The sequence below is a fragment of the Rattus rattus genome, chromosome 2 (assembly GCF_011064425.1).
Source record: "Rattus rattus isolate New Zealand chromosome 2, Rrattus_CSIRO_v1, whole genome shotgun sequence".
Taxonomy (NCBI): domain Eukaryota; kingdom Metazoa; phylum Chordata; class Mammalia; order Rodentia; family Muridae; genus Rattus; species Rattus rattus.
Window position 1 is genome coordinate 196,729,257 of NC_046155.1, and position 22,126 is coordinate 196,751,382.

Consider the following 22,126-nt stretch of genomic DNA (forward strand, 5'->3'; position numbering starts at 1 on the left):
CAACTCATAAAATAGATAGTAGGGCAGAAATAATGCTCTTGGTACTGATTAACAAAGCAAACCAAGTCTTTGTCCTCCTGTGCCTTAGAAAAAGTTGACTTTGGACACAAGAGTGTGGAGCACCTTAATGACAAAGTTGTAAGGAAAGAAACAGAAATTCTTTTTGATTAGCTGTGCATGAGAGAATGGATTTGTTATCCTTTTCTGAAGCTGAAAGTGCCTGATATGATGAGATCTGTCAAGCGTCTCGGGGCAAATGAATACACTGTAGACTGAGCCTATCATAAATAAAGATGAAGAGCAGATAGTTTTTCTATAGTCATTTCAAAATACAACTTTAATGAGAGAAATATCTTAAATTGAGAGTGGTGAGGATCAATCGAATTTGCTTTAGTCCAAGATTTTAAGGGAAATAGGTGGAGCTGGCGAGAGATGCTCACACACCTGCCATTGATGAAAGTGCACCTTGGGCTATGTGAACATCTGATCCGGACTTTCTACAAAGAGGCTGCCTAGGAGAAGGATATGGGGCCACGAGGGAATTCCAGTCCTCTCTAGAGGAACGAAGCACATCTTCTCTACATAATTTGCTTCTTGAATTAAATAATGGAGCAGATTCGTGACATGAGTGAGAGCCACACTGCACTCAGGGATCAGCCCTGCTTCTTCAGATCCTAAGGACAGTTCATTTTGTTCCATGCTTCATGATGCTCCTTCTCTCTCTCAAGGTTCTGATTTTTCTTTCATTTCTCATCGCACATGAACACTTGCTAAGCCATGGTTTTCCATAGCTCTTTGGCATCGGTACTAACGTGTATTCAGTTTTCCTAATTGCTTCTCTTCCTCTGAAGTCACCAGTTTAATTTGGCTGAACTTTCCATCTTCCCAACAAAGTAAAAGTCTCCCTTGGAGCTATTTTTTTCTCCTGCTTTTAAAAGCACAATGCATGATTCTCCAGGATGCTACATTTACATATGTTAATATTCAGAGGCCAGGCTTTGAGGCTCCCACAGTCTGACTTTATATTCTTGACTGAGAAAGGAAGATGGTCATTATTCTCTATCTACGTATTTCCTTCAGATTTACTTTGTGCCCTAAATAATTCATATGCTTCTCTGTTCTTTGCACAGGTTCAGCTCAGCCTCCCTGGCCTCTCGCTTGGACACAGAGCATTGAATTCCCTTATGTTCATTCCTTTCTAAGATTTCAAAGTCACTTCAAGTCCTTAATGTCTCAGTCTTACTCTATGATTTCATTTTCTTCAGTGTGTATGAAGATGGCTTCAATGCTTGACTGCATGATCCCGTCAGACTTCATGGTTTACATTCTCTCTACGTAACATTTTTCCCAGCAAGTCTTTCTTTAGATTGCCCAACGATTGTTATAATTGTCTCTGCAGACTCTATCTATATGCAGAGTCATTATCAGAATCTACCATAATTAAAATCATCACAGACATTGTGCTCTGAATCCAACAATTTTACAAGAGGGGATTTCTTCAAGAAAAAAAAATATATATATATATTGTATCAGATACCTAGTTCTTCTTTGGCCTTCTCATAGAAAGTCAGACTATACACACACACACAACACACACACACACACCCACACACACACACACACATACACACATATATGACAATCTTAAACAATTTCCTTTTACCTATCCAATTCTCTAACTGCTCACATGGCCTGTTTTTTTAATATGTGGAGAAAATAATTGTTAAGTTTATGATTAATTTTGGTACATTTAAAATATTTAGGATTTAAAAAGGAATTCTAGAACTATATTGCATTAATATAGTGCTGGTATTTTAATCATTAACATTAATGGAATCTCTTACATGGAAGTTCCTGCACAAAAAACATAACAAATGCTGAGAATAAACCATATTGTCTGTATAGCTCAAATTCATGTTTGTTAACTTGTAAGGTTATTGTTAAAGACCTGAACATCCATTGAAAGCCACAAAATAGCTTTCTATGAGAAGCTTATAAAATTGGTCATAGGAAATCCCATAAGGCCAAAGGAAGAACTAGCTATCTGACACGTAACTTCCTGACAGCTAGGGATAGGTCCCTAAAATGATGAAATCTGTGTAATTGTCTAGTCAGACAGTCCTGAAGGCTTTAGGGCAGCTCTGTTCCCTTCCTTCACTTCCATTATCCCAAACTCTTGCAGATGTGCATAGCCAGAGAACATTGAAAACTATAGCACCTTTTCTATTACCAGCCAAACTGGAGGACAAAGTTGACTGAACAGAAGCAGGAGGACACGTGGTGCCCATCCCAGATCTGCTATTCACAACTTCTGTCATCGTAATTAAGTTAGAATTCATGGCTTCATTTCCTGAAGCTTCCAAAAGAAACATTTTTGGGTTTGTTTTCCCTTCTTTCTACAGAATGAGTCTAAGGAACCAATAAGATAATGAATAACTCCAGAGTACTTGGCAAATTCCAAAGTGGTGACCATTCTCTGTATCCTTGGTAACCACCATTGCCCCCAGGCTTCTGTCCCCCATGGTCCCATCCATCTTCTTCGAGGACCTGAAGGAGCTGGCATTGTGAAGTCTTGTTGCTTTGCCTTTTTCCTTCCTTCCTTCCTTCCCTTTGATCCCCTTTGATTCTACTCCCACAGTGTCTTCCATGCAGGTAGCCCCTCCACCGTGTGGTTTTACCTACCACAGCCATTGCTTTTACAGATCACAGACCCCCTTCCTCAAGGGTCATCAGCCTTGTTTTCTTGATGCTAGTTTCTGATTTAACTCATTATCCAAAGTGTTTAGACTCATTTTTTAATCAATAGAGACTTTTGGTCAGCAACATAAAGACTCCTTGGGCTGGCATCCAAAGTGTTCTACTGTTTACCACAATTAACCAGTCCCATTCTGTAAAGTATAAGACAGTTCCAATAGCCAGGCTCTAACTTTGTATCACTGACATTCAGCTCTCCCGTGCCCATGCAGGTTTCCACTTACCAGGGGAGCCTGTGCTCACCTATAATGTACAAACACTCTACTGTCACTCTTCAGTCCTATTTCAAATCTTCTGGGCCATAACCTCTTCTAAGTCTCTATCTCATTTCAAGAGCTTTATCCCCTCTTCTTTTCCTTCTACTTTCTTTTCTCATTACTCATTTGGATTTCATATATCAACTCCTCTCCAAGTATCAGCTTAACATTTCTAAAGACAATTTACCACCTCCTGCATGTTTTGAAGGTTAAGGGTAAAGGAGTAATATTAAAAAATGCTGTGGCTGAAGGTCTCTCCTGAGCTGAATGGCAAGCAGTTTTCCAAGAAGGCAGTTGTCTCAAGATTTCACTGCATTTAAAAACACTGAACTCGCGTAGTTTTGGATTCAAGCTCCTAGACCTCCCTACATAGTCTTTTCCTGTAGGATGCTACTTTGCTGGCTTCTGCATCAACGAAGTAGTCCAGGTTAAATATGCAATGAGCCATCAAGATGAAGCTATCATTAAAAATGATGTCTCATGTTTTCAACAGCTGTTTATACAGAGCAATCTTAATGTGATGGGGAGAGACATAAAGAGAATCTGGGCCCTAAGATTAATAGACTTGAGATCACAGAAGTGGCTAACACATTTACAATAATGGCTATTTTATCACTGGACCAATACAACACCCAAGGGTCTCTTCTCCCTAGATGCCATGAAATTATTATTTATAATAATTATAGCATCTGGCAACATTATTAGAATGAATTGATGTCTCATGAAAGTTATTTTATAGGGATGCTTGTCTGTCATAATCAAGGTTCTGAGTTACTTGTGGTTGAAATCCCAAAAACACCTATAAACTTTAAAACACAGTATAAACATATCTTTGCTAGCCAGGTGTGTTGTTAATGATATTTGGGTGGTATTAAATTCAATGAGGTACCATTCTACATATTAGCTAAAGAAACATATTCTATTAACTTACTTTAAGAAGTTGAATATGTTTTTCTTATTTTTTATGAAGAATTATAATTTTTATCAGGAAAAATACTTGTACTTATATTCTCAGACAAAAATCACTTTTTTAATTAAACCACCTCTCTTTCTTGGTCACTATTATGCAGGGTTTCTCAAACTCTAAGGTATAGGTAATGCTCTCATAGCTAATTGAAATTATTAATTAATGTTTCAAAAGGAAATATATATTAAGTGCTCAGGAAAGTTTAATTACATATGAATCAAAGACTTTCAAGGTTGAAGATTCTAGGTTGAAAGACTTCTCAATTTTCTTCTCCACGCTTTCACTTTTATAAAGATTGGTTGTTTTTGCTTTTTCTGATGAGGTTCTCATGTGAATGCATGTGTAAGCGCACTGTTTGCATGCCTGCTTCCAACTAAGGCCAGGAGAGTAGGGCAGATCCCCTGGATCTGTAAGCCACTCTGTGGGTGCTGGGGACTGAACCCAGGTCTTCTGCAACAGCAGCAGGGGCTCCTAAGAACTGAGACTTCTCTCTAGTACTCACACCTCCATCTTCTACCAGTTCTCCCCACTTTGACCCCATGGCCTTCTGTTCTAACTGGTACTACGTATTCTATTTAGAACATGAATGAAAGTTACAGCCAAGAGGTTAGGACAGTTCAAAGGTGATGTTCATTGAAAGAAACTCTTTCACATATATGGATAGTTTAGGATAATATCAAAAGTACAATTCCATATTCCAATATGTCAAATTATAATTACTAGGATGCTGGCAGAAGATCTACAGTGATCTCTGACATTCCTGTGTCATTTAAAGTTAACAAGGGATAGCTTAAAATGCCAAGGAAAAGTGACCACGATAGGCTTAGCGTCAAGTGTAAGTTCATCTCAGAATCGAAGGACAGGAAGTAAGCAAATAGTGACCATAAACATAATAATGTTAATAACTCAGAGGAATGCAATATTTCTAAGATCAACGGGAAAATCTAGGCTTAATGTGCTTCGCTAAGTTTTCAATACGAGGATGTGATGTTCTCTCCTTGCACAGCAAATTGAGTGACTTAATGGTCTTTCAGTCTTCCTTAACTATTTTTCTAATTAAAAGATGCATTATTACAAACCTCCAACTCATTTTCTAGTTACTATGTTTTCCAATGAAAGTGCAATACCCATTTCTCTGGAACCAATTACTAAATGAATACCATACTCTAAGATCAGTTCATTCATCCAGATGGATAGCTCAATCATTTTTCTACTACTCAATTTCAATAGAATTGATATATTAATTTTATGATGGGTGATGATAATCCAGATGTCAGAATCTAGAATCATCTAGGAGAAAAACCTCTGGGCATGCCTGTGAAGGCTCTTCTAGATTGGATTGATTGAGGTGATAAGTCTCATCTTGAATATTTTGTGGACATGGGAATCTTTACAGAGAGAGAGAGAGAGAGAGAGAGAGAGAGAGAGAGAGAGAGAGAGAGAGAGGTGTTAACATTCAATTTTCTGTTTCCTGTGGATAAATACTTGAGATGCCTCAAGTTCTTGATATAGGACTAAAGAACCCTTTAGCTGGATCAAAGACAGCTACCTCTTTCCTTAAGTTGGTTTTGTTAGGTTCTTTATTAGACTAATTAGAAAGCAACTGATACGAATTATAGTATAATATATGCATGTTGTGGCTCCTGTGTCTTCCAGATACTTGTACTGCGAGCCAAGGAAAAGCTGTGGATCTATGTAAGAAATGCTGCTGAAATTATCCATCTCAGAGAACTGTATTTGGTGAACTTCTTGATGGATCAGATCAACCAACTTTGAAATCGTGCTCTCTAAAAGCAAGCAAGCAAGCAAGCAAGCAAGCAAGCAAACAAACAAACAAACAAGTTTATTTTGCATTAGTTGAGGAAAGAGTAGAATTACCTGAGATCTTGTTAAAGGGTTCTATTTTTACTATCTGTAAGGAGGCACTTCTAATTATTAAAATGTTGTGGAGAGAAAACATGACTTTTATGATACAGTTTTGCCCCTACTTAGTGTAGATTATGCTATTATGAAATTAACACTTAAGTAGAATTAAAAAGACAAACCTACAACACTTCAAAGTCAGATATAATTTGAGAAAACATGGTCCTTCTATAAAGGGTGACCTTAATATCAAATGGCAGGCTTCTGACTCCATATACATTACCCTATTCATTAAACCACTAAAGCTAGACACATCATAAAGATGAAGGCTAGGCTTCTTTTCATTACCAATAACCTCCTGTAGAGTATTTGCAAACTTAAATTTCCATCAACTCATTTGATCTTTTCAAATTAAATTACTCTCCTTAAGTGAGCGAGATGAAAAGTGAGTTTTATTAAAATTAATGCTCTTTCTCACCTTTCAAATAGGAACTGCAATAATTTTCTTCCAGTTTTAAATACTTTCTGATAATGATCTTCTGTGTCAGCTTCATACACATTAAGCAGAATTCCTTTGATTAATATTGAGACAGGGTTTGAAATGAGCCAAATTTGCTTCAAGACCTTGGAGAAATGTCTAGAATATATTATTAGTCTTTGAATGAGTTTTGTCTGAATAATTTATAGTCTATCATACTTTTTTGTGTTTCTATGAGATATCCTTACTCAAAACATTTTAGTTAGAAATATTTCATGAGTTTATTTAAATATCCTTGCTTAGTGTAGGAACTCTGCAAAGAGAGTCACGATTTCATTTTGGTTCTGATTTCATGGAACTCTCAAACACCATCCTCTATGCTTAGCGCAGTAGAGAGGGAACCGCAATGCTGTTACGTTAAAGTCAGAGACACAAGACTTGGACAAGAGTCTTCCGCTCAGTTCCAACAACTGACATACACAGAAGAGTTGTGAGAGTTTACTTACAAGACCACAGTCCTGATACAATTTGACATTCTTGGCCAAGCTTGCCAGGAAATGACAGCTAGCTCCTTACTGGGGATAAGCCTAGCCATACTTCCACAATAATCCCAATAAAACTGAACTAATCTGTTTGGATGATTCAGAAAGGAAGAAAATGACTGTAATTGCTCTTCTAATTTCCAAATCTGCAAAAGATAGCTTCATGTAACAGGAAATGGCTGACTAAAAGCTGCCTTAAAAAGTTGGAAGTAACAGCAATCTGGAGTGTGTGTGTGTGTGTGTGTGTGTGTGTGTGTGTGTGTGTGTGTGTGTGTGTTAGCACATATCTTCAATCCCAACATTTGAGAAGTTGATAGAGGAAGATTAGGAGTTCAAAGTTCTCCTTTGCTACATAGAGAATTGTGGAACAGGCTTGGTTACCTAAGATTCAGTCTCAGAAATCTAAACAAAAAAATAGAGAGGCAACAGAGCCTAGGATTTATTAACACATATGATTCTAGTATGACAGTAAAAATAAGATTATTTTAATGTGTCATAGCTTCCACATAAACATAGTAGAGTCTAGAATTAAATATCCAGGAATCCAGGAATAGAATCCCAGAAAATAATTAAGTTAGTAGTCTTCTTATCAGGGAAAATCCAATTCTGAAAAGCATTTAAAGGTAAAAACAAACAAATAAATAAAAAACTCGACAAAGTAATGCATATAAAGTAGCATAGTGCATAGAAAAGGTTATTTCCCGTTGCAACAAAACAAAAGCTATAAATTAATTTATAATCTCGAAGAGGTAGAATTTTAGCAGCAATAATTGCTTCTCATGAAAAATAAGGTGTTCTTGCAAAGCTCAATGGTTGAAGATTACTGTGAGTTTATGAGATTCTTAGTTTTAGAGGTCCTCAAAAATGCTTCCTAAGGAAACTTAAAAATCACACAAAAGACGCTTTTCTTTTAAAGTATGAATATGCATGAATATCTGACATGAAACATACCAGCTTCCATATATGTTAATGATTCAAGACCCCCACCTTTTTTGTTACCCAGAGTTTACAATTGTCAAGATCTTTCTACCCTTCAATCTGAAAACAAATGTACTTCTGAAGCCCCTGAAGCCAGCAGGTAGGGGGTTTGTTTCAGTTGTTTTGTATAAATAGTCACTTCCCAAGCAGAATACTTAGCAACCTTCATTCATTGGCTTCCTGGCTATTTTTTCAAAAGGAAAAGTTTGGGTTTGTGTTTATGTCTCTCTCTCTCTCTCTCTCTCTCTCTCTCTCTCTCTCTCTCTGGACAGTGGTCAAGCTTGGGGCTATCTAGTTTTCAGATACTTGTATGTGGTGAAGCTTCTGGCCTGTGTGTGGCTGCTCATTCTTTTAACAAGAAGAAGAGAGCAAACTTATTCTGTTTTTGATCAGAGGAATCAGACAATCCATATCAATGTGTAAGAGTACAACCAGGATGACAGATTTCTGACTCCTTTTACTTTCTGCCCATCCACTTAGCACCATGAAGATCCCTGAAAAGACCAGTTCCTATGCCACTCCAACTCCCAGAGAGGGTGGAGCAAAGATTAGTTTTGTAGATTTAAGATTCTCAAATGAACTCTTAGGGTCAGAAGAAAGGTGATATTGAGTGTAATTCTTCTTTAAATGTCCTATGCTATTCATGTTAGATGTTGGGAAAATCAAGAAATATTCAGACACCTGCTTGGTTATGGAGACATGGCTTATTTCAATTAGTGACTTTGAATATTACCCTTTACAACATGCTCATAATTCTAAATGCTAAAATAGGATACAAGATTTTGTGGTTAATTAGTGAAGACTCATTCCTTTTATATACCTGTGATAGACAAAATATGAAAAGACTACCTTAACCCTAGAGGCTTCCATTCTCACATCACTGGAGGTGTAAGCAAGCTATCTCTGCTTTGTTCAGAACATTCTTTAGCTATTACCTATACCATTTTGGATGAATTCCTTGGCCAATAGTTTTAAACCACAGATATTTCTGCTAATTCTGAGGGCATTACTGCTTGAGTTTACATTGTATTATCTTTGTTCCTCAACTCAGAACAGTTTAGAAATAGCACAGCATACTTGCTCAGTTTCAGAGACAGTTCTTAGAAATAAATCTTTTCTTCCTCCTCCTCCTTCTCCTCCTCCTCTTCTTTTCCCATAGTTCATCATGCAATTTAAATTTCTTCAGAGCTCTGGATGGTTTCCTAACATATTTTAGGTTTAAACATTAAACTATGACACTTGTTTAAAGACCATAGTTTATTTTCCTTGCATATTTAAATTTCATTTAAGAACATATTCTAAACTTTCCACTTTTGTATAAAAGTTGTTCAGTTATCTTTATAGTATGAGGCATCGATGTTTTATCTAACAGAGGACTTAAATTTACCGAAGTGCAAATCTATTCGACAGGTTTGCATTGCTTGTAATAGCATGCAGTGGAGACATTAGTGAGGATACGCCTAGTGCTGGGTACTTGCTAATACTTTAAGCACAGCTCAAGAGATTAAGAACCATTTTTTGGAAGAGTGGGGAGAAAATTACTGACACTTGCTAAGACTTTAAGATAATCTGCTCATGTTTTCTTTATGATCATGTGTGAGATGGATTATAACATATCACTAAGGATATGAAAGAATAAAATATTTTAATTGCTATAAGTATAGGAGCTATTAAATATAATTTGACATTGGGATTGTAATAAGTAAAGTTCTGGAAGCCATCAGTGCAATTTAAGTAAGGAGTAGAAGGGTATGATCAAGGTTTAAAAAATCTATTTATCTACATGAAGCCAAGAGATCAATTTTCCCTGTGCTCCATAATTGCTTTTATTATAAAATTTGAGTTAATAATACAGTAGAACATTTCTTAATAGTCAGACATTGCAAAGATATAATCAATCATTTTTAAAAATTAGGAAAGGCTTTCTTATTAGATAAATAAGCTTTCTTTTTAAAGTCTACCTAAGCTTTTTATCAAGAAAGGCAAATATCAAGTGCTTTCCAAAATGTCTCTTTTTCTCTTAGGATTGTAAAGTCTCTGCTTGCATTGCTACAGTGCTGTTTGGATTAATGAATACACGTGAATTCAGTGCCCCTATGAACATTTAAAAACATAGAGCCCAGCCCCAACTGATCAGTAAAGACCCAATGTACATATTGTGGCTAGTGCAAAATGACATACTGCTATACTTCCTAAGACGCTTCATAACTGAGAGGTCAAGGCTGAGACCAGACATTTAAAGACTGAAGCAGGTCCCCATTCCTTGTGACTACAGTAGAACGGTGCTTCATTTTGAGAACATATCTGAGTACCTTTGTCTGAGCCATCATCCCATATTTAACAGCACTGAATTGACTGACAGCTGACTTCCCAGCACAGTATCAGATCATCTTCCACCAATGAGAGCTTCCCAGCTTTAGGTAACTTATCTTTCTTTCAGCAGTCTTCATTGATAATTTGAGATTGAGTTGAAGACAGTGCTTCTCACATTATAAAATTAGAGGAATGCAAATGCGGTCATAGTAATCATTTCCCAGAGTAATGGCAGCAGCTCTTCAAATGTAAGAAAAATAGATTTTCATTCCCAGTTCTAGAATCTTCATTTAGTGATGAGCAATGTTCAGGCGGGGCATTGTCTCCTGCATTGCTTGATGATTTCATTTAGATTTCTTTTTATGTGTATATTATAGCAAGCTTTTACTGTATTAGGTTTCATATGATCCCTTGAACAGGCTGTCTGTCCATGTATTCCCTCTGTAACCCCCCTTTCTTCCATCTTGATATATTCTCCCATTCTTGCACCTCATCCATCCATCCATCCATCCATCCATCCATCCATCCATCCATCCATAACTACCTATTCTATTTCCCATTCTTAATGACATCCCTCCCTCCCCTAGTCCCCTACTCTCCTAATCTACAGATGGTAGTTTGCTTATCAATGATTTAACAGCTAACAGCCACATCTTATCAAGTTGTTGGCCAAAGGTGTCCCTGGGGAATCCCAAAACAACCCAGAATATTGCCAAGCCCATAGACTACTATCCATAAAGTGACAGTAAGGCCTCATTGCTGAAGGGAACACCTACACAACTCATTGAGTGTAGAGAAGTTGATCTGGTTGTCTAACTTGAACCTTCATCCTTACAGTCTGGTATTCATAATACTAGAAGGCATTCTGCGTGCTAGCTACTGAAGGAGAGAGCTAAAACCTAACCCAGCTATAAGCATTCGATCTACAAAGTGTGAGCTGCCCGCAAGTTATGCTGGCACAGTAGTGGCACAAAACTTCTGGAAGTAAGCAACTATTATCTGATTTGAGTTAAAGTCTATTCCTGGAGATAGAACCCACACCTGTGCTATTTTGGTGCCCAAGATCCTGAGACTAGATAAGACAGGAACCTAAGGAGAAACCAAATACTACTCTTCTGCTAAAGAAACATAACAATACAATGACTTCTAATGCCATTTTGCAGCCCAGTGTCTTGCTTAGCCTTTATCAGAGAAACTTCATCCCATGGCAGATGGGAACAAACACAAAGACCCACAAGCAGACATTATGCAGAAAGTGAGAGAGCTTGGAACACAACCCCAAAAGAATATTTCCATCAAATCCCTCCCCTCTGAATTCAGAGAATTCTGCTGAAGTGGGGGCAAAAAGAATCTAAGAGTAATTGAATAATCGGTTTTTTCCTCTTGCTGTAATAAAATACTTCGTCCAAAGGAGAAGGCGGAGGAGGAGGAGGAGGAGGAAGAGGAAAGACAGAGACAGACACAGAGAGAGACAGAGAGAAAGACACAGAAAGACAGACAGAGACTCAGTTTGCTTTATCCACCTTTTGTAAGCAGGAATCCCTACTCCTGCAATGGCCTCTACAACAATTGAGATGGATCCCGAATTACACATCAATCAGTGTAATTGAGATAATCCCTGCAGGCATGTCCAGAGGTCCATCTTCTGTTACTCTAGAATCTGTTAGGTTAGTTTCAGAATCGTCCCAACTTGGCTGTTCTCCAAGTCTATCTGCGCCTTTGTTTATATTTACTCAGTACAGCCTTCGGATCTTGAATTCATGTCATCAAGTCATTTACCTCTTTGGTTTCCTTCTCTTGGAGAACATTAATGTATTTGAGCTGTTTGCACATATTTATAAACATTATTTTGAATTATTTTTCTGCAATTGCTTCTAAGTTGCCCTTATCTGGGGCCATTGTTGTGGGATTAGTCAATGGGGAGGAAATATGATGCCTTGGATTCACACATCAATTTTGTTACTGCACTGAAGCTTGGATATCTGGAGCGAGCTTGCTGGCGGGCTCGGCTTTTTTTGTTCTCCTCTCCTCTCCTCTCCTCTCCTCTCCTCTCCTCTCTCTCTCTCTCTTCTCTCTCTCTCTCTCTCTTAATTTCTTCTGTATTTTCTTTTCTTCTCTCTCTTTCCTTTCTCTCTCCCTTCTCTCTTTTCCCTTTTTCTCTCTTTTTTTTTCTTTTTTTTTTCTTTCTTTCTTTCTTTTCCTTTCCTTTCTTTCCTTCCTTCCTCCTTTCTTCCTTCCTTCCTTCCTTCCTTCCTTTTCTTTTTCTTTCTTTCAGTTAAAGCCACCTTCTTTCTCTCAGTAGAGGCATTTATAATAAAGTTGAGTTGTTCTTTTCCACTGTAGGACTGAAATTGACACCCCCAGACACTACCCCAATCTTCCCCGAAACTCCAGCTACCTTCTGTACTAACTGTGACCGTGCATGAGACAATACACTTCTGGCTATTTCCACCTCCTCTGACATTTGGAGTGGCATGTTCTGCACCTATGTAACCTACCACAGGTTATATATGGCACCCTCCTGTACTTCACAGTCTCTGTCCCCTGTGGGGCACACAGGTAGTCCTGGGTGGCCTACCCTCAAGTGGCTTCTGCCCTTTTCCCAACTCCTATAGCTTTATGACTCCATCTTTCCATGTGTTTCCTTAATTAGCTTTAAGACCCTTGAGCCACTTCAGCACCTGTTCTTAATTCAAAGTTTCAATTTTAAAACTAATAACAATTTCATATAAATAACTTCAAAAATCAATTACAGGTCATTCATGTTTATTTCAAAACACCGTAAATATATATAGCAAGAGAAATAAACTACTTAATATGGTCTGTCAGAACACTATTGTCTCTGTGAACATAGTGTTTAATCAAAGAAATTGAGTTAGGGACAGATCAAGTCACATTCTGTTTGTTTCCAAACTCTGGTCTTAAGAAATGAGTTACCTAGGGTGCACCAGTGCAGTTTCTTTGGAGCAGAGACTGGCTGACACTACTGTGAAACATACTTGTCAGGGAGGATAATTGGGTCCTGAGAGGTAACTACCCATGCTGTGGTCCTATGCATACAGATGTGCATCACCTCGGAAACTGAATAGGCAGCATTTCGGCTTTCATTCCACCCCAGTTGTAGATGTAAAAATTCCTCAGGTAATTCACATGTCTATGAAAATTTAAGAAGTGATGTTGCTTTGGATTCTTGGTGCTTCTTTGTTTGGTGTTGATTTAAGCAGGGACCCTTGCGGAAGAGTTAGGGGAAGGATTGAAGGAACTGAATGGGATGACAACCGCATAGGAAGAACAAAGGCGCCAACTAACCTGGGTACCTGGAAGCTCCCAGAGGCTAAGCCACCAACTAAAGAGCATATGTGGGTTGGTCTGAAGACCCCAGCACGTATGCAGCAGGGGACTGCCTTGTCTGGCTTCAGCAGGGGAGGATGCACCCAATCCTGTAGAGACTTGATGCCCCAGGGAGGGAGAATGCCTGGAAGAGCACCCTCTCAGAGGGGATGAGGAGGGGGGGAAACTTTGCAAAGGGGAAACTGAAAAGTGGTAACATTTGGGATAGAATTTTAAGTTGACAGGAGAAAACAAATAGACCTGGAGTGTGTGTGTGTGTGTGTGTGTGTGTGTGTGTGTGTGTTGTGAACATGTTAGTGTATGCTTACATGTGTGCATGTTTATGTGCATATGTTGATGTTGATGTGCGTTGGCATGTGTGCATGTGTGTGTGTGTGTGCTTTCTTTTCTATCATTGTCTCTATTATCCTTGCAGAATGTTACATTGGCGGGGACTGTTTTGTGACTTTTCTTATCCCTGAGAGCAAATATCTGAAACAAGTAAATTCCTTGAAGAGCAAAGACTTACTTTGGTTTGAGTTCCATAGGATGCGGTCCATCATGGTGGGAAGGAAGGGAAGTTGAGGCAGTTCTGTCCTTGGCATTTTGAGCACACAGTGTAGCTAGCTCTGCTTATTGTGTTATAAAACAGAGAGTTTAGGCTGGTGGCCAGCCTGGCGATAGCCCTCAAATGTCTATTACCTGTCTCTACAGGCCTTGAATTTCAGGCCCAACATTTCCACAATTTCCCAGCAACACCATTAATTGGGGACAAACATATAAAACACATTTCAGATTCAAACTATGATATCAGCTTAGAATGTACACACTTCTGGGACCTGGATAAAAAAATATCAGATATTTCAAAATAGACAGAACATCAGATGACCTTTACATTATTTTTTTATATAGAGTTATACCTTGCAAAAACCAATGTCATCATATTGTAGTTAGAACTGAGTTTGAGGAATTCAAACACCAAGAGGGAACTTATAATTTCTGATGTGAGAGACCATTCTTGTTTTACCAGGCACAGGAAAACACAGTCTTTGTTCTCTATGCATAAAGAGTTACATTGAACAAAAACAATTAGTGAAAATAACTCGGGGTCTATAGCAACTGACTGTGTGCAGAAAGTATGGGCAGGGAGAGGATATTGTATGATGCACCAGGCAGGCAAACCCTTGATAAGTGCTACTGACATAGTAAAAACTCCATAGCTGCAGTGGTCATTGAATATTTATTTTTGGAATAGAAATATTTCACATATTGATTTTTCCCATTTTCTCTCTTATTTTTTTTCTAGAAAAAAATGGCAAGAGGCCACTGGAACATTTAAAGATATATTTTCCAGATATATGTATATGTATCTCTCTCTCTCTCTCTCTCTCTCTCTCTCTCTCTCTCTCTCTGTGTGTGTGTGTGTGTATGTGTGTGTGTGTGTATGTGTGTGTGTGTGTTTAGTATGTGTGTGTGTAGCTATAAGGAACTAAGGATCTAAATTTCTTTATCTGGACTAAGAAGAAAAGCAAGGTGGGGGGCGGTGAGAGAGAGGTTTAGTGGATCTGGCCTGATTCCCCGATTCCTAAGTGACTGTTTCTAAGTTAAACTGTAAAAGGCTGGAGGTGTAGTCTGTGGTGTCTTCAAAGAAAGTTACTCCCATGGCCTCACAGGAGGTGTGGCCTTGCTGGAATAGGTGTGCCCTTGTTGGAAGAGGTGTGTTGCTGGGGATAGAGTTGGAGGTTTCAGATGCTCAAGTTTGGCCAAATGTGACTCACTGTCTCTTCCTGCAGTCTGTGGATGCAGATGTAAAACTCTCAGCTACCGTGTCTGCCTATGAGCCACCATGGCAATAATGTACTCCTCTGAACTGTAAGTCAACCCCAATCAAGTATTTCCTTACTAGAGTTGCTGTGGTCATGGTGTCTTTACACAGAAATAGAAACTCTAAGACAAGGTCGCTTGTCATAAAAATGATAAAACTTGTGGTTCGTAATATCATAGCTAGATCTGTTCAGTCTGTTCAATCATATGCACAAAGCAGAAAGAAAAATCTAGAACACATGGTAACAGAGATATTAACACAGTAAAAATGGTTTTACATTGTCATATAAAATTTTTACTGAATACTTTTATGCTATTATAAGGTATTATGATAGCTATTTATACATATAAAATATATATGTAGGGAGACAGTGGAGTTCATTCATTGGCGCATATACTATTGTAACATATACGGGCTTACCATTGATAATGGTAAAATGTAGACGGTTTCTGATGAAAATTTAGGAAATGAGGTTGAATCATGTTTAAGGAAGGTAAACAGGATAGGATTGCCCAGCTTTGGGAGTTCAAAGGTCATGAAGTAGTGCTTGGCAAATCTTCTGCACATTCCTGTAAGTGGCATTGAATCTTCGAGCATGAGGGAAAGTCAACAGAGAGCAGTGTTGGGAAGAGCCACCAACAAAATTCTCTACACCGGGAAGCTTGGTAAAGTTAATGACCCACTATAAAAATGTGCTGAATAATTGACTTTGATTTCATGATGAGGTTTATGATAGTTCAAAATAAAGACTTTATGGGACCTGTAATCCTTTTTCTAACATAAATAATTAAAAAAGCTTTTCACAGTTTGAGGTCTCCCTCTTCAAAGATAGGATGGAAGAAAGGTCATCTTGCTAATAACCACAAACATTCCAAAGCCTCTCCCACTACACCTCCCCGGGTCTGTTTTATTTGGTCTCTGTAATATTTAGAGAGTGGCCATCCCCGTCGGTATCTCTAGGATAGCTTCGCCAATTGCCCGTGTGTCATTAATGCAGCTGGCACTAACGAGACTGTCATCCACATAAGAAGAGTACTATCCGATAAAGCCATTTCCAATGCTGCACTGAATCTGAGAATTTATCTACATAACGGGTTCACTTTTATTCCCTTTGAGATGTGAGACAGGGATAAAGGCGAAGCTGATGCCTCTCCCTGGAGATTGATTTTTCTAAGCTTGCCGCTCAACTCAGTCAATGTGATTATCGCTCCTGTCACACAGAGCAAACGACTGCTGGGTAAGAAAGATGTTCTAGTGCTGCCAGAGAACTTCATATAAATAAGGGACATAATCACATCCTCACCATTTGGGAAATGTTTCCGTCCATTTACTCCAATGGACCAGTCATCAAATTATAGAATTGCATCAAACTATTATTTTACTAAAGATCTCTTATGTTTATCTGCCTTGACTTTTCAAGTATGTAGGAAGTCCTGGAAGTGGAGTATTATATTTTGTTTGTTTGTTTAATGAACTGCAAAAGAAAACCGGGCTTTAGGTTACATAAAAATATTTTAATATTAAATTTTTCTGACTGAACTATTATTTTGTCTTTCCCTATGAGAAGAACTGTAAAACTGCAGACAGGAGACAAAGGACAGCTTTATTTTCTCATTCTTTACAGGTCCGTGATTCCATAGGCAGCTAGTGCATCAGGGAAGGGTCTTAAATGCGTTTGAAATGACCTCATTTGTGGAGATATTATCAATGGAATGAAGGAGTCCTGACATATGAGACTAGCTAGAATATGTTATTCAACCAAGTAATACCACAGAATTCTGGGTATTTTGTTGTTGTGGCCAGTGGTTTGTTTGTTTGCTGTCTTTAAGTTCAGAAGCATCAGAGAAAATTACTTCCTTGTAAGCCAAGAGGATCTTCAAATAGAGCACACCATTTTCCTTTGAGAACGACTTCGTCCACACAATGTTGTTAGCTCAGCAGCCTCCTGGAAGGAGATCAACACAATATGGTTTGTTTTCAAATTCAAAGCATATGTGTAGTTCACACATGTACAAAAATTTAAGAACACCAAAAGCAGCATAATAGTTTTGAATGGTTCTTTTTATGTTTCAGTCAGTTTGTTGTCAAAGAAAATGCAGTGGGACAAAGTTACGATGTGTCACACCACAGGAACCTAAATTTGTCTTCCTTCAGAAGGACAGAGGATATCCAGTCTGCATCTTGTTACTCTGTATATGTGATCTCTGATGGCAGATACTTCCACAAGTGATAATTCACCTTGAAGGAGACAATTAAAGGGGAAGAGTATTTAAACTCAGTTTTTACAAAGTAAATCACCAAAGATCATTCTGTCTCAAGAGCGCATGCATGTAGTTTCTTTTCTTTAGTGGCAATTAGCTATTTTCTCTCTGTAAATGTTCTGCATAAAATTGTCAGCATCCATGGTTTTCTGCCCTGCTGTCTCAGGAGCTTTGAGAATGACACTTAGTCATGCAAGAGTTACATTCAGACCTACACAAGATCTACTGGGTCTAATTTCTTTTAATTTGAAAAAAATATTTTCAGTGTTCATACCATTTGATTCTCTCCTGTCCTAGAGCATATTTTAGTCTCACAAGTGATGTTCCTGAGTGCAAAGAGCAAACACCAGGAGTAAGGCAGGGGACCTGAGTTCACTCCTTTGCTGTTCTATATAAACTAGGTAAAGTGGTTGTTTAGCTTTTCTGTAGCCTGTCTGTAAGCTCAGTGAGATGCACAAAATCTGATTATTAAGATGATTTTAAACTCTAAGTCTATGCTGCTCTGATTATGAATACCTCAACTGTTGTTATTTAAAGGCCCTGAAATATACTACACATTTCAGAAATCAAGACAAGCACAGTTCACTCCCTTTCAAACAGTGTGACATAATGGGATCCTTTGAACACACTTGGAGAATTGTAACAGATGATTTCTCAATTCGAAACATAGCCTCAGCTACAATTACAAACTGACTCTTAGGGTCTTAAACTTGATATTTAGGTATTTTATAGCTATAGCTATAGCTATATGGATCGAGTTCAACAGGAATCAATAGTACAAATGGGAAATATGGAACTAACATTTGGGTTTTGCAGTCACTATGGCAGTCAGGAAGAAAGAGTAGCTGACCAGCCTTCAATGAATTTATTACATTCATCATGTGCTTTAGACATGTCCCATCTTACTCAAAGTCTTTTCTCTAATGCAAGTATAATGTAAAATTTATTCAAAGACTGGATTAGCATTTCCTAATTTCCTCATATCTAAAAATTAAATATATATAGTAAGAGCATATGAACTATTTTCCTGAAGAAATTGCTAATTATAACCAGTGGTACATAATACTATCATTTTTTTGGATTTCAGTGGTTATTTACTATAGACTAAGTAAATGGCTCAAACAATAGAAATTTATTTTCTTATAATTTTGGAGGCTAGGCACCCTAACCAAGGAGTTATGAGGTTGGTTCCTTCCAAGAGTTGGAAGTATTCGGTCTGTGTAGATCTTCACAGTATCATTTCTTTCTGTATGCTTTATGTATAAAAATTAAGGGTATTAAACATTAGATTAAGGTCTGCTCTCATGACTCCATTCAACCTCTCCCTAAATATCTTCAATACAGTTGCTTTCTGAATCTTTTAAAGTAGAATGTCAACATCTGAACTCTAGGGGACATGCAAAAGAGGCCATCTCTCTGTCCACCATATATAAATAAAGTTGTGATCAAGGAACTCTGCATAAGTGGACTTTTTAACATTTACAGTGTCATAGTAGAATCCTCAACCAGAATGTGGCAAAGCTACAAAGTTCAAGGGCAACTCTTATGGCCATGACATAACCATATTATTGAAAATTTTATGTAAAATACTTTTATATGAATAAATACATTTTAGGAATACAGAAAACTCTTCTCTTTTCATTTGTTTGAAAGTATAATGGGTTACAAGTGTAATTAAAATTGGAAACAGTTGAATAAGGACTTCGGGAAACAGTCTCAGACCCTTTACAAACTGGGAAAAACTGGGATATTTAAAAAGATATTTCAACAGAATGGAAAAGCATGAATTCAAGGGGACTGTGCTAGAATTACAATATTAGGACATATGCATGTAACATCCCTGCCAGGGGATACCTGCAGGCAGCAGATGACTGTCCAGTGCTATGAACATCAGACACATTGTGTTTTGTCACAATAGGTAGATTTATGTCTCAGGCTGAGTCTGATTGGATGCATTTGATGGCTATAAGATGTGTAAACCTTGTGCCTTCACATGAGGTTGCTTCAAGCTTCAGAGTATCTGATATTTAAAACAGAATGTCTTCTCTGCAGCTTGGAACAAAGCACTTGAACACACATACCTTAGGTGGTGAGAGAGCTGGCTTTCACAACTACATTATTCACGTGACTCATTTTCTCTATAGCATATAGACCTATCTTTTGAGTTATTCCTGACTGATGCAGAATAATGACTATTCTCTACTATCCTAAGTACTAACCAGGCCCAACCCCACTTAGCATCAGAGACCAGAGGAGATCGGGGTGGTCCATCCATAAATGACAGTGACTATTTTCATAGATGTAGTCAAATAGATGCTGAAACAGTTTAAGGAAGGAATGAGTTCTTTTGGCTCATGATTTGGAAGGGATGCAGTCCATCATAGTGGAGAAGGTGCATTGAGGAGTGTGCTGGGGATGGCTCAATGCTCTGACAGAGCAGCATGGCTTGCTCTCATCTCCGTAGACGAGGAATCAGAGGCATTTGCTGGATCCAGGCTGTAGCCTATAAACTCCAAAGTTATGTCCTTATGCTTTCTGGACAATCCTTTCAGTAGAAGGTTCCATAACCTCCTAAAATAACACCACCATATAGAAACCGACTGTTTAAACATGTGAGCTCATGGAGGGTATTTGATCTCCACACTATAACATATGGTTTGACTGTCCTCTCAAAGGCTGTCATGTCTGCAGTATGCTTGACTTCCAACTCTACCATCTATGGGGAACCTGTGTGGTTGTATGTTCTTCATTAGCCAGGATAAGGACATTTGCTTCTATCCATTTCATGGAGTAGGTATTGAGCTATGGCAGGTCACTGTGTCTCTGACTGTGACTGTAGGCTGTTCCCCCATTCAGTTCAACAATAGGAATTTAATTCACTGAACAGTGTTGAAAAGTCTCATGTTCTAAGAAATGAATTACCCTTTGCATTCTTGGCTGTTAGTATTTCGTTAAGAACGTGTCTGTTGACGTGCAGCTTTCTTCTCCTATATGGTTTCAGAGCACACGAGACTTACAATGAATCGAAACTCTTTGGGGGTGAAGTCAGAGTTAAATAGCAGTGTTTTCTTTTGCTTTTGAGTAGAATTCTCTTATACTATCCAGGCCTACTGTTCTGAGTTTCTGTAGGTTTTGAGTTATTGATTTGATTTCTCTAGGAGTCACATGGCTGGTTATGTGTCTATTTCTCTTCAATTTAGCCTGTTAGGTTGTTTTCGTTCTAGGAATTGGTTCCTGTCACTGAACTTATCCAACTCATGAGCAATAAAAGCTGCTTCGAGTGTTACTTAGTTCTCTTTCAATGTTCAGAGTACCAGTCTTACAACATAGCACTGCTCAAGTCTTCTGTTCTCTTTCCTCATTCGGTGACGGCTGACTCCATGTCTTTACCCTTGTGCATAGTAATATAACATAGGTGAGTACAGGTGTCTCTTTCATATGCTGATTTCATTTGATTTATGAAAATTGTCCTATACTTAGGTAACCATTTCATGAGAATTACATGGGTGTTTGTTTGGGGAAGCTCCAGACTATTCTCCATAACGGCTGCCAATTCAAGTTATCAGAAGTGAGCCCGTTCTTCCACATCCTCAGCCTTTGCTGCTGTGATTGTCTATCATTTTGGTGCTAGCCACTCTACCTGTGGTGAGGAGAGAGCCAGACCATCATTGGTTTGACTCATGTGTACCTGGTGCTTGCTGTGTCTTTTCTATTCAGCATAAAGTTGACAGATTGACCGCATTTGAGGAAATCCTTCATTTCAGTCACTGTGTTTATTTCCATCATCTCTTGATTCGTCAGAGTTTCTGTCCCTGCATACTTCAGCCCTGTGCTGTTCCATGTTATCATCATATGAAGTTTTCCCATCAATTCTCTTACCATATTAAGGATATCTGTTTTTAAACTGCCTGCCTAAATAATTCTAACATGGGCGGTTTCTGTGACTTTGATACTTCTGTTTCCTTTGCTAGTTTTAGTTGAAAAGAAGGAATATTTCTTCGTTAAATGAAATTGAGATGAACAGCCTATATGAGACTCCCACTGCATGCCGCACCAAGGAGGCAGGTGAGAAAAATGATCCCTTGGTGTGAAGAGTTACGTTAGCAGCTGATCTGACTCTGCTGTCACTATAGGTTCCGGTACCAGAAGCTTCAGTTGTCTGTTCCTGATTTGATTTCTCTTCCTTCATTCTGGCCCTCCGTCCACCATTTGTTGAAGGGAGCCTGTGTCTACAGTTCTTTCTCTACAATCTCCTGATTATTTAGGAGAGTAGAACTGTCCATTAATATTGTAATTGTGTCTCAGCATTGGAGCAGGTCCACATTGTAGGTTGTAGTCCTGATGGCCTGCTGTCACATGTTTCTCCTTGGCTTTGTCCCTCAGCAAGGGAGGAGGAACCTATATTCCTTTAGTTGGACCAGTTTTTGTACTACTCAGAAAGGCAGGCTTTTCTCAACTGCAGGGCTTATGAGCAAGTGTAAAAAGAGTTTCTGATTGTTTTACTGTTGCTGTTTGTTTGTTTTTTATTTTATTTTTCCTCTTCCACTGTCAGGGTCAG